Source organism: Tamandua tetradactyla, chromosome 15, assembly GCF_023851605.1.
Source record: "Tamandua tetradactyla isolate mTamTet1 chromosome 15, mTamTet1.pri, whole genome shotgun sequence".
Taxonomy (NCBI): domain Eukaryota; kingdom Metazoa; phylum Chordata; class Mammalia; order Pilosa; family Myrmecophagidae; genus Tamandua; species Tamandua tetradactyla.
In genome coordinates this window covers 43,931,853-43,944,626 of record NC_135341.1, presented here as the reverse complement: position 1 = coordinate 43,944,626, position 12,774 = coordinate 43,931,853, and the positions used below count along the sequence as shown (strand labels likewise).

General features: G+C 42.9%; 1 long non-coding RNA gene across 1 annotated transcript; it reads right to left on the bottom strand.

Moving 5' to 3' along the window:
- Positions 1 to 654: 654 nt before the first annotated feature.
- LOC143657349 (uncharacterized) lies at positions 655 to 9,882 on the bottom strand. The gene is made up of 4 exons (XR_013162819.1): positions 9,724 to 9,882; positions 2,918 to 3,068; positions 2,470 to 2,584; positions 655 to 1,179 (listed from the first exon to the last, which is right to left on the bottom strand). It is a non-coding gene; the product is annotated as an uncharacterized LOC143657349 (long non-coding RNA).
- Positions 9,883 to 12,774: the final 2,892 nt, after the last annotated feature.

Below are 12,774 nucleotides of genomic sequence, written 5' to 3'. Positions count from 1 at the left end.
GAATGCACAAGGCACCCTGGCATAGTAAAGGCTCTGAGATGTCCTGCAGTGAAAAGCCTATTGAATCTGTTTAACCCAGCACCACTTTTGACTCTGTAACCTTCCTTTGGATAACCCTAGTTAATGTCCCAAGGAATTCATGTTCTCTGGAACATATGTGGACTTTTTTTCTCCATTGAAAAGAACAATTGCAGGGTTCATCTACAGGAAGCTGCACTGTGGCTTCAGCAAGTAGCGGAGGTTACTTCCACTTACCTCCTCATAAAGGAGGGGATGATGCATCCCATAACCAGAAGCTCTGTCCCTACAAGGGCAGATAAGGCAGACTCTTCCAAGCATGTGCTTTGTGGCAGGGTCAGGATACCCAACCCTAGCTGATTCACAGCTTTCATTTTGCTGCCAGAGATGAGCTGTTAAAATGTACACATATTTGCACACAGTTTTCCTACACAATGTACACAGCTTTCCTACATAAACCATTTACCAAAATGGAAAGTGGGCAGAACTACGGAATTAGAAAAACCTGGGTTCTCTATATCCACTCGTGGAATACCAGCCCCAGCTTCAAGTATCAATAAAACTATCAAAGGCAAATGGAAGCAGAGCCTTGATCTCTTCACCAAAACCCTCCCAGAACAGGACAGAGGCTTCCCAAACGACCCGGAACCCCTGCAGGTGGTCTTGGTTGCGTTCCTCGCCTCTTCAACCCTCTCTGCCCACCCTCATTTTGTACTTGCCCATCAGAAAATGAGACCTACAGTGACCTGCATGGCACCTCATCTTTCTGGTCCTCCAGGTGAGACCTCACAGGCTCCAACATCCCCAACTCCTGCCGTCTTCCCTTTGGCAGCTGTTGATTCTGAGCATCTTTCTTCTTCTCTCCTACCGTTGCAGGATGACTTGAAGACAACCACAAAATGGAGCCAGGACAGTCTGTGGCATTAGATGCCCCAAGGAGCTTTAGTTTCTTTCCATAATGGAGTTAATAAGAGCTGTCTGTCTTATCTGCCTTGCAGGGCTGTTGTGAGGATTTAAATAATGACCTGAGTCTGAGGTTGGCAGTAAAGCCCAATTCAAGTGTTCTTTGTTATTATCTACTTTTATATAGCTTAATTTTTGATGTTATACAGTATATTTAGTGACTCTCTAAAGAGCCAATGTCATTATTTGCTTTCTTACCTGAAAGAAAAAAAAAAGGATTAATGGAACATTTTTTCTACCCAGACAGTTTAAAATAAGGGCAGGAGTAGGACTCAGTGTCTTCCGATACACCCCCTGAGATGCCTCTGTGGAAAGCATGCTCAGGCCTTCGCAGATATGATGTTCCTAGACCACATTCCTGCTCTTTTTCTTAACTACAGATCCAGTTCCTGTTAGTTTGGGAATTGCTGACATTGAGTTTTCATTGGCTTTGGTTTTCTGTTGGCCTTAATCACTTCCTTCCTTCCTTCCTCCCTGGCTTCCCAAACTTTTGTGATGTTCAAACCTGTGGTGCACGAGGCTGCTGTCTTACCTTCCACCAAGCTGTCATGCTCTACTTTTACAAGTAAACACACACACATTGTTTTAATGAGCTTCTAGAAATCTCATGGGAGATTTCTGTTTTTGAACAGTTCTTCCTACTTCCTTACCTACTAGTGAAATACCAGTTCCAGGTTTAAGTGTCAACAAAACTATCAAAGGCAAATAAAAGCAGGGCTTTGAACCCTCATCCAAAACCCTCCCATAACAGATGTAGGCGCAGATATTCTGAACCAATCATATTTCTGGCAGCATCACCAAACTCTTAAACTAACTTCATCCTGGGAGAACTGAAGTACCAGCAAAAAACCCTAGATAACTCCTATTTAAACAATGAAGATGGAAGGGGTACATTTTAGTAGTCCCAGGAAACACACACACCCCTCCTTATCCCATCTCCGGGCTTAGTTTTGAACCAAGTGAATCAGGGCTGTATTGAATTTCAGCTGAATGGGTTTCCCAATGTGAATTCCATAATCTTTTGAGAAACCTCCACAAACAGGAACGACCCCAAGGAGCAAGAGCCAAGGTTACTTTTCAACCTGTTGGCAAATGTGGGCCTCACTGAGGTGAGAAAACAGTCTTAACCAAATCTGGAAAACTCTGTAGCCCCCAATATTTGATCATCTGCTTTTCCCTGAGACTTATAATGAGATTTAGACTCCATTCAGCAAAATTCAACACTTAATCCACTTTGGAATTTCCATTTGTAAAATATCAGCAATTACTAATCCTTGCCCCCTCCTTCCAGGAGGTGAGATTTCTATTTCCTCATCAACTCACATGTGTGGGAAGGGCTCAGTTGTAACATTTTCTACGTGTACAACCATTATGTTAGGAAAAACCCACTACAATCTCTTGGAATGGGTAAGGCAATTATTACCAGTCCTATTTTATGGTTGAAGGAATTGAGGTTCACAGACTTTGAGGGAGTTCCCAAGGTCCTACCGTGAGTAAATGACAGAGCTGTGTCTCAGCTCCATGTGCGTCTAAGTCCCACCCGTGGTCCTGTCATGCACAGGGTTCTTGGCCTAGAGTTTCTTGATTGGTTTCAGGGGTCGGCCTAGAAAAATATATATATATATACGTATGCATTTTTCTAGAAAGAGGTTCCACAGCTGTCATGGGATTTTCAAATTGGTTCTTGACTCCTAAATGTGAAAAAACATGCTGCCTTTATCTGGCATATAGAGAAGTCAGTCATCATCTGTGTGTTGAATTGAGGGCTTTTGAGGGGGTCGGTCTTAGAGGGATAATACTCCACTTTTCCAAAAGAATGGCTCATATGGGATGACCCCTATGCTGCCACGGCTGAGGTCACAGCCATGATGACCCAGAGAGTACAGGCAGGGTGGGAGATTGGCTAAGCAAATTTCACAGAACCAAGGCCACTCACCTGGAGAGGATATATCCCTGTAGAAGTCTGTTGGGAGACCCTGGAAGAGAAAGGAAGAGAAATTCCCTGCCTCTCTCCTGGACTTGGAGTGTAGTGGTCAGTTTAGAGGTTCCTGGATCTTCTCTGGATGAATAGGTTCTCGAAGACTGCCCTAGAAGCAAAGAAATGAAACCCTCCTGAGGAGAGGTCCCTCGCCAACTAGTCCAAAGCTGGATAAAGGGGATGGCTGAGCTTCCCAACCTTATGCAGAGAAAATAAATGAATATGAGGCTTTGGCAAGGAGCTGAAACAAATGTGGAGATTAAAAAATATCATTGTCAAGGCAGTTGTCATCTTGGCAACTAGATCAACTTCCAGTGTGCTCTTTGGGCATCTTAAAGGACTAGACATTTATCATGCTTTGACATCCCATTCTGAGACATGAGGTACAACCAGGACATTTTTATACTAATGACAGAATATTATAGCCCCCTTGGCTAAACAGGACACATGCTGTTAGAATGCGTAAAATTTGATTAATTTGGGCAGTAAGAAACAAGCTTAACAACTCCAAGGCAGCCTTCCAGTTTGGACTGTTTTGGCCTTTGTGTTTGACAGGATGTGTTTAGAAGAAAGATTTCCGTGGCCACTGAAACACAGAGAAACTTGGTGCCCAAAGAAGAATGAGGGGAAACAAGGGCCTGCGTGTGTGTCTCGTGGTAAACAACAAGTCCGGAAACATCCATTTGGAATGTAGTCAAAAAATAAATTTTGTTTGCTTGCTGGAATGCTGGAGCACTAATGCTCTTTGACGTGGAGCAGCTCCTTAGCAAAACTTTGCTGAAGAACAGATATAAAAGGAAGTGGGGTGGGGGGTGGAGCAGTTAGTGAGTTGTATGGGAATAGGTCAGGAAGAGGAACCTTAACTGCCAAAAAGCTTATGTTTGTATGTGAGGGAGACACAGACAGACAAACACACGAAGAGAGAAACATCAGAGATGGAGACAGAGAGGGAAAGGAAGGGAAGAGAGGAGAAGAGAAAAAGAGAAGAGAAGAGAAAAGCCCAGCTTCTGTTGTTGAAAATGCTCTAAAGAGTTTAAAATTCAGACCACAATCCATCTCAGTCTCATTCAGTACAATCCTGGCAATAGACTTGGGTCCTGGCAGCTTTTTGAGGGAATCTGAGTATAATAGCTTTGGAAGAAATATGTGTTCACGATTTTTGAATGTTTCTTAATCAAGTTCTAGTGAGAAGAAGACATTCAAGCAGCATTCCTGGCATTATTTTAATTCACCTATTGGAAAATTATTGAAATATATTTCATATTATTAGGGTCAAGAATGAATTTGGTGTCATTTAAGGAAAATGCCCTGAACACAAAGCTGATTCAGCTAGTATGATTTCCAGTCTTGAGAACAGCAAGTCTGGCAACAATTAACCAAGCAAGAGAAAAGAGACCGCTGTTTGGCCACCCTCTGTACAAACCAGAATAAGAAATTGTGGAACTCCAGCAATTAGCAATAGAAAGAGCCCAATGGAATACAGCAAAATTGTCATGAATAATGGTTTATGCCTGGAAAATCTCAAGAATTTTTGTGAATATTAATTTAATTGTGCAACACGCCAGAAAAGTAAGTGGTTCTGGTTTTACAAACACTAGGCACCCTGTAAGCTGGGCCACGTTGAGGCTCACCAAGTGCAGCGGGGTGAGTTGACTGTAGATCCTGGTACTGAGAGGCAAAAAGAGAAAATAATAAACCAACAATATTATCAACACAGCTGATGAGCAGAAATGGGATTCAGAGTAGAATCACAATGCTTAGCACAAATGCTTCCCTCTTCAGGACCAAAAAATATTGTTCTGATCATAAACCTGTCATGCTGTGCACAAGAAAGGATGGCTTTAACCCCCAAAACCAGCGTCATGGCATTCTTAGACCATAAGCCTCCAATGAACTTGGCTCCCAAGATGGTGAAGTTTGGGGCTTTAATGTGCTAATATCTTGGCTTGCTGGTGGATGCTACCAAGCCAGGGCCAAAATGCACACATGGCACCATTCATTGTGGTTACTTTGCCTTCCCCCTTATGCCACTCCCAGTAGATGATTTAGAGAAAAGACCAGCAGGAGTATTTCCTGACACATGGGAGGTAGAGTACCAATCTCCATTAAATATAGCAGAACAGAGAAGTGGATGGATGGAGAAGGTAGGTCTCATAGACAGAGGTAACATAGAACAGAAATCTAAAATAACAATGACTTAAACAAGATAGAAGTTATTTCTCTCTCATTTAACAATATAGATTTAAGCAATCCATGGAAGATATGATGGCTCCATGATGAAAAGATGCAAGTTCCTTCCATTTTTGACCACTATTTCTATTGTATTTCCCTCGTACAAATGGTTCAAAATGAATCTTCATCATGTCCACATTCCAGCAGGAAAGAAGAAGGGTGGCCACTCTTCTAAGAGAACAACCTGGAAATTTCATGCATCCTTTCTACTCACATCCCACTGGCCAGGATATAGTCATGTGACTCCACCTAACTGCAAGGGAGGCTGGGAAATGTAGCCTCTGCTTTTTCTGGGTAGCCATGTGCCCAGACCTTTATTCCTATGGAAGGAGAGAGGCAGTCTGAAGGGCAGTCTCTGGTGGCAGCCAAGTCTTTGGTTCCCTGTTTGAAGTCTCCCTCCCCACATTCCTTCATTAGTTTCTCCTCCTCTTCTTCCCTCTGACTTACAATTCTTCCTTTCTGTTCCCCACACAGATCTTCTTTTTGTCACTTATTCTTTTACATAGATTCCATGCCCCACTCCAGCATACTTTTCTTTTTCTCTACTTTTGACATTCTCTTCTTCTGTCAGATCAAAAATAAGGAAAGAAGACTTTGTATCTTACATGAACATCTGGGAAGCACTTTTTTCCTGGTTGTGACTCTTTGCAGTATCTTGACCACTTTAAACCAGCACCTCACTAAATACCACTGGGGCCTTCTATAAATAGGAAGTTGCCCTAAAATTTTCTGTACTATATGTGCTCAAAACAGTGAATAAGAAATAACTTCAAACACAAAATCAAATTTCAGTTTGTTGTACGTGGCAATGATAAGGGATATATGCAGACATAAAAGACTGAATATACAAATAAACAATGGCCACACAATGTGACAAAATAGAAGTCTGGCTCACATAAGAAGCCCAGGAAGCCAAACCACAACCTCTATAGCAGTTGTTCTAGAACAGTCAGGACTTGATCAATTACTACTAGCTTCTCTATTTTATAGCCCTGCTTCTAACTCAGGACCAATAAAAAAAGCCAAATACACTTTCACTGTAAAGCTTTCCCACTCCCCTACCTTTGTGTCTCTGCCAACGGCAACTGAAGATCACAGACTCCCTTGCTATAGCAAGCTCTGAATAAATAGCCTCTCTTCTCATTTGGTTGCTCTTTGTTTACTTCCACACTTGTAAAAAAGTCATTAAACTGAACATTTAAGTACAGTGCATTTTATAACTGTTCACTCTATATGTGTCATCCATTAAAAAGTTGTTAAGCCTTTACTTTGGTCAACTTTCTGAATACAGAAAAAATTTACAATATTAGGATTCATGAAAGAAAAGAAAAGCACGTGGTAAAATAAATTAAGTGCCACCAGTGAGAACTAAGAACTCCTCAATAGTTGTTCACTTGAAACATCACAGACGCATTTAAGAATGCCTTTTTCTTTTCAAGAACAGGCTATAATCACCAGCCAGAAAAGGAAAACATGATCAACAGTTACACAGCCAGAGCTCTGGAACCTGGTACCACCCCTCGCTTCTGCTTGGTGAAGACCACAGGCCAGAGGATCACTAAATCTAACTAAATACTAGACACCTACTAACAAACCTATATCTGTAGTATGGTTTTTCCTCAATGTCTCTCTATTATAGAGAGACACACCTCTCTATAATGGTCTATTTCATCTTTTTGCTTAATATATAACTGACCCTGGCCAATGCTTCCTTGAGACCCACCAGTGGGTGGTGGAACTGTCTTCCATACCTCAGTCCGACTGCTCAGGACTTTCTCAGGGAAGCTCAAGGAAAGTTCTTCTGTTCTCCCCCATGAAGCACTGGGACACATTATTCAAATTAGACCCAGACAATGATGAGAAAACAAAGGACTCCCTCCACTTACAAACTAATGTTTATTTCTTATATTTTGAAGAATTTAATTCAGTGTAGTTCTAGAAACAAAAATGGAACTTTTCCTAAGGTTCAGGCTGAATTTTGGACGTAGGATCTAAAGTATTAAATACTCAAAGAAATCCAATTCAAAAAGTTAGAGTTAGGCTTTGGATTAGGGTCAGAGAATTTGCTAAAAGTCACAGAATCAATAGTGCTATATGTTACAATATCACAGGGCTGTTATTCCAGACTCCAAAGGTGAATTTCTACATAAAGGATAAATGCTTCAGCTTGTCAACCAGTGAGAGAGAAGAACCATGGTTAGAGTCTAGCAGAATAAATCATGAAACTTCCATGGCATGACACCCAGCAAAGGATCCCCTTCAGTTTGCAGAATGAACCTCATGGTTTTCAGGAAGGCTATAAAGGGGTGATGGATAAGGAGAAAGTGCTATACATGGGGTATGTGAGAGTCAACTCACTAATGGGAATTGGTTGTAAAATAGAAGAGAGGACTTTAAATATGAATGTCAGGAACAAACAAATTAGACTCAAGTCCTGTGTGTAGCATGGGCTTCTCACCTTGCCCGCATGTTACCTGCTGTGCATTACCAACCCCTTCCATGCTTAATTAATCTCCCACACTTCTGGGAGGGAGTTTTACTATATCCGCCACTTAAAACTGTCAGCAGGTATCTTTATCCTGGCCCTAAGTACCATGTCAGTGTCACCCCAACCATTCCGACTTGACTGACAGCACCTTCTCATGTCCCCCTCCCTTCCCCTGGCCAGGGTCTGCTAGGTTCTTATATTGAGGCTCTTATCTTCTACTACCAGCAGCTACAAATGCTGCTCTCACATTCATCCCCTTCTTTTGCATTTCTCTTGCTCTCCTCTGGTCAGGCCTTTGTGACAGCTCAGCCGGACTGCTGCCCTGGCCCTAAACTTGTGGCTTTGTGCCCCAGACACTTTCCTCTCCTGCTGTCAAACATACAGCTGCTCCCCTTTGCCTTCCAAACCAAACCACATTCCCCAGCCTGCCATTCCAAGCCTTCCAGTCCAACCCTGCAACCTCACTTCCCTGATAATCCTTCACTCACCCATTTGCCTAGCCTTATCCTTTCTGCCCAATGCTGCTCCCCTCCACCTTTGAAAATAAAACAATTTTTTAAAATTATGAAATACAACATAAAGATCCCAGTTGGATGTAAACAGCTACAAGAGAACATCACTCCCACCCTAGCAACATGAAAAAGCCAGGTATCTTCAAAATCAAAAGGTCTCTTGAGCCTTCCAGCTTATTGAAGTCACAAGGAAACCAGTTCCCCCTTTGGTAGAGCATGGAGGGAAGACTTCCACAGGCCTCTGTAAAATACAGTACAACAATATATAAGTGCTTAGAACATACCAGTAGAGCTTAATGAATTATTGGAAAATAAACACCTATAAGTGGCCTCCTAAGTCAAGAGCAGGTCATGGTTCTCCCCACCCTCCGAAGGGAAATCAATCTCCTGGTCTTTATGGCAAAATGTCCCTTGCTTTTCTTTATCCTTTTACCACTAAATGTGAGTCTCTGATGGCTACTGTTCAATGTACCTTTATATAAATGGAATCCTACAATAGGTCCCATTGAGCAACTGGCCACTTTCACTCAACCTTGCATGTGCAAAATTCCACCACACTGCATGCAGTTATGATTGAGGCTCATGCATCTTTGCTCCTGTCTTCTTCCACTTAGAATACCTGTCCCCCTCCATCCCCATGGAGGATCCATGCATCCACCTGCCAAATCATCAGTGAAAATGACCCTTCCTCCTCCAAGAAGCCCTCCATATGATCCCTGTATAGGAGCTGTCCCACTTGCATGTAACACTTTCTACACTTTAAACTTCTCTTCTAGCTGTTGTCCTTGTGCTGCTTTACAGGACAGTTACTTATGCAGTGATTTGAACATGTTGTAGAGTGTGTGCGTTCTCAAACGAAACAAATGGAACTATTTTATTTATGTTGGATCCCCGAGAGTGCTAGCACTCTGCCAGGCACATGGTAAATGTTCAGTGAATTCAATAAATGGGTGGACCTACTTGTCAAACTCTGCCTGCATAAAATAAAAGTATTATGGACTCTATGGGGCCAAAGTCTGATGGTGCATGGGAGTTTTTCTTCTAATTAACCTTTGATCTTCTCACAAGGTCCTGTGGGTGTCAGAGTGTCAGGGATGAGAAGCAAGACTGCAGCTTGCTCTGGGGACTAAACCCCCAATTCAAACTGCTTCCACTGTGGCTCTTTCTTTCTCAGAGAAGTGATGTGCAGAACATAATCTGGCTCTTCATGCTTCCTTATTATTTGGATTTTAGGTAAACAGAAGTTTCCTTTCTGGCTCTCTAAGATTAAACAATTTAGTATATTATTTCATTTTGAATGGAAACAGAGCAATATCTCTGACATTTGCATTTTGAGAAATGTAAACTGGAGAAATGTAAACTGCATCTTTGATGACCCATGGCAGAGAATGAAGCAGTTGAGGGACCTTAACAAACCTGCCTCTTTGCTCGGAAAAGGGGCACAGGAGGAGAAAATGTGGGAGGTGTAGAAGCTGACAGGAGTTCAAACCACCACAACCCATGACTATAGCAACACGGGCTGTGTCTCTCACCTGAGACTTGAACAGTCTCCTCAAGAGGCCCCGTTGCCTAGTAGGAATGCTTTGCTTAGAATGCAAGTCCTTTATTCTTTATTATTGTTTGCACTCTATGGAGCCTGTAAGCTGAAAACACCTGTAAGCTGGGAGGAGGAGGGAAAAGCTTTCTCCCTCAAAAAGACAACTGAAACAAAAAACAAATAGTTATTATCACCAAACTATTAATAATAGTTAACACTGGCAGATGAGTTTATGGTGGGGTAGGGAAATGAATTTCTGTGTTGTACCTTTCTGAATTGTTTGAGATTTTTTTATTCAATCAAAATATTTAATAAATGGAACATAGGAACAAAGTAAATCTTAATATTGGTTTCTAAGCAAATGGGAAGACATTCACCTGCAGACTCTCCCACCTCCCAATTCAGTGTACATGCTATTTTGGTTTCTTAGGGCTGTTAAATAAAGTACCACAAACTGGGTGGCCCAAAACGAAAGAAATGTATTATTTCACAGTTCTGGGGGCTAGAAGTCCAAAATCAAAGTGTTAGCAGGGCCATGCTCCACCTGAAACCTGTAGCGGAGAATCCTTCCTTGTTTCTTCTGGCTTCTGATGTTTACCAGCAATCCTTGGTATTCCTTGGATTACAGATACATCTGTTTCCATCTTCATGTAGTCCTCTCCCCTGTATCTGCGTCCAAACATCCTTTTCTTATAAGGACAGCAGTTATATTGAATTAGAGTCCTCCCTAAACCAGTTTGGCCTCATGTTAACTAATCACATCTTCAAAGACCCTATTTCCAAATAAGGTCACAGTCAGAGGACTGCGGTTTATGATTCGAGCTTGTATTTAGGAGGGCACAATTCAACCCATAACAAAAGGCCCTGCCCCCAGCCAGGTACCTGATGCCTTCATACTACCAGAGTGGCTCTTCGTTTTTGCCTATTTCCCTCCCTTCCCTCCCCTCTCTGCAGTTCTCTCCAAGAAACCCTTGGCTCACCACGTCTAGGAGATAGCTCTTTTTTCCTACCAAAACTAACCCATGCCATGTTAACATTCCAACAGTTGAAGGGCCTGCTTCGGCTGGCTCTCAGATTTGACAGATTATTTCATGATAAAGTATTAATGCCTGGGCTAATGTCTGCATTTCCTGCACTATGAAATACATTTTAAGAGTTATATGCATGTTCCATTATTTCATCCAATAATCCCACTTCTTGGAATGTAGTCTAAAGAAATCACCAAATGAGGGTGTAGTGGATATAGTCGATGCCCAGCCCTGATCCCCTTCATCACACCAGTGCACCACCACCCACTCTCTGTGAGCTTTGGCTCCCTGGGGGGATTCTGCACCCTCCCCCACCACCCAGGGCAGCCCTTAGCCCATGACCGAAGCAGGATGCAAAAGTCCAGTCCTTTTTGCCTCAAAGTAACATCAACTCTGGGGTGCAGTTAATGTGTAGAGTTCCCTATGGGAGCAGGCTGCAGCAGACTCCAGCTGTAGCAGCATCTTTGCATAGCTCCTTTCTCTACCCTATCAAGTTTCCTCACTTCTATTCTCCTGAGAGCATTCCTCAATAAATCAAATGCACCTGAATCCTATCTCGGGCTCTGCTTCTGAGGAACCTGATCTAAATTAAATAATATTGAGATTATTTAAAAATCATCAATGCTTTTTGTTAAAAGATGACCCAAAAATTGAGAGACCCACATAGTTAACAGAGCAGAAACTTTGAAAAGCACTGGGCCCTATTGAGACTGATCCCAAAGGAAGGCAACTCTTTATATGGGAAGAAGCACCATTTGGGAGGACACTGTGCAGTGAGGAGTGGACAATGATGTAGAAGGCCCATGCTGTGCCACAGGACTGAGTTAAACTCACCGTGGTGTGAGATGGGGAATGCTAGCGACGGAGACTGAGAGATAGGAGGTGGATCGCAGGGCCCAGTTCCAAAGGAGTTCATGCAACAGCCATTGGTTACCTACTCTGTGCTGAGCACCGTGAGGGGTGTTGGACAGCCAGGGGGAGAAATGGAGTGTATCAGTCAAGAGCTTTCGATTGCAGGTAACAGAAACAGGTTTTGACTAACAGCAAAAAAAGTGAATCTATTGAAAGGATAATAAGCCACAGAATCATAAGAAGGTTGAAGAAATAGCTTGGAAACAGGCAGGAAAGAAAGCAGTTCAGGGTGGAGGGGCTAAGAAGTAGGAACTACAAGAAAGATCTAGTCGAAGAATATGGTCATTGAAAATGGGATGAAAGACCTTCAGCTGTTTCTTCCATTGCTGTGTTCTAGAGGAAAGCATTGGTGTGGTCAAGCATAAGCCACGCATCTGCCCAAGCTGTGTGGGGATGGTGACAATGGGCTCAGCCTCTCACCTTTGTGAGGGGTGGGGTTCCAATGTGGTCCTAACTAGACCACACACAATGGTGGATTCCACACAAGGAAACTGAGGATGTGAGATTAGAGCTGAGACGTGGAGCATCAGTGAGGGTCAACACAGCTGAGGTGAGTGGCCACTGAGGAATGCTGGGGGGAGAGCCCCACCAGTGGCCTGATGCTGTAGAGACTGGAGTAGTTTTGGAAATGGTAAGAACCATAGTTCCCCATTACACATGCTACCTTATTCTTAAAGAAGTAACTTGATTGATGGAGTAAATCAGCCTCAGGTAAAGATGTCTTGGAATGCCGGAGACCCGGGTTTGATTCCTGGTGGCTACCCATGCGGGGAAAAAAAAAGATGTCTTGGAATGGAGGAAATTGACATCTACCTGGGCTGGAGGTAGAGCCAGAGCTGGGCATGGCAGGAGAAGGAACTGAAGGGTCCACTAGAGGCCACTCTTGAAGGGTGTGCTATGTTAAAGAATTTGGAGTGGGGAATGATTGTTCCCTGCAGTGGGGTAAGAAGGATTGGATGGAGACAGCTAGAAGCAAGGTGAGATTCAGAAGACTGTTGTAGTCTATTGGAGATACGAAAGGGCTAAACGGGTAGGGTCAGGGAGAATGGTGACTAGGTAGATAGTAGTAGGGCTTACCATAAAGTAAAAAGGATCCCAAGCACAAA